The following is a 412-nucleotide window of genomic DNA, read 5'->3' as shown; positions in this document are numbered from 1 at the left end:
CAACAACAATAATAACAATAAAAAACATAAACTTGTGTAACTTCAACTAAAACCTTTGAAAATAGTCGAGGTGCAGCCAGAAGTGTTTCATGATATGGTCCCTGAACGCCTGGGAGATAAAGGCTTGAGTCTACGTGTCTTCCTTGGGTAAAGCTGAGTGCTGAATTTTAGAGAAGAGTCACGGAATACTGTATTTGTCTTCCATTATATCTGTTAGAGGAGAAAACTGCGCTTTCACTAATAGTAAAGCTGCAGCCTGGCCAATAGTATACTCATGTAGTGTAATTATGTTGTGTTTTGAAGTCTTGAATGAATGGTGAATACAACATCCAGCAGTAACGAAATGTCTGTCATCTGTTGTCATCCGGGGCTTGTGTTCTGAGACGCTCTGCTCTCTCATCACCGCTATTTT

Source organism: Scylla paramamosain, chromosome 13, assembly GCF_035594125.1.
Source record: "Scylla paramamosain isolate STU-SP2022 chromosome 13, ASM3559412v1, whole genome shotgun sequence".
Taxonomy (NCBI): Eukaryota; Metazoa; Arthropoda; class Malacostraca; order Decapoda; family Portunidae; genus Scylla; species Scylla paramamosain.
Note: the sequence above shows the minus strand (reverse complement) of the source record.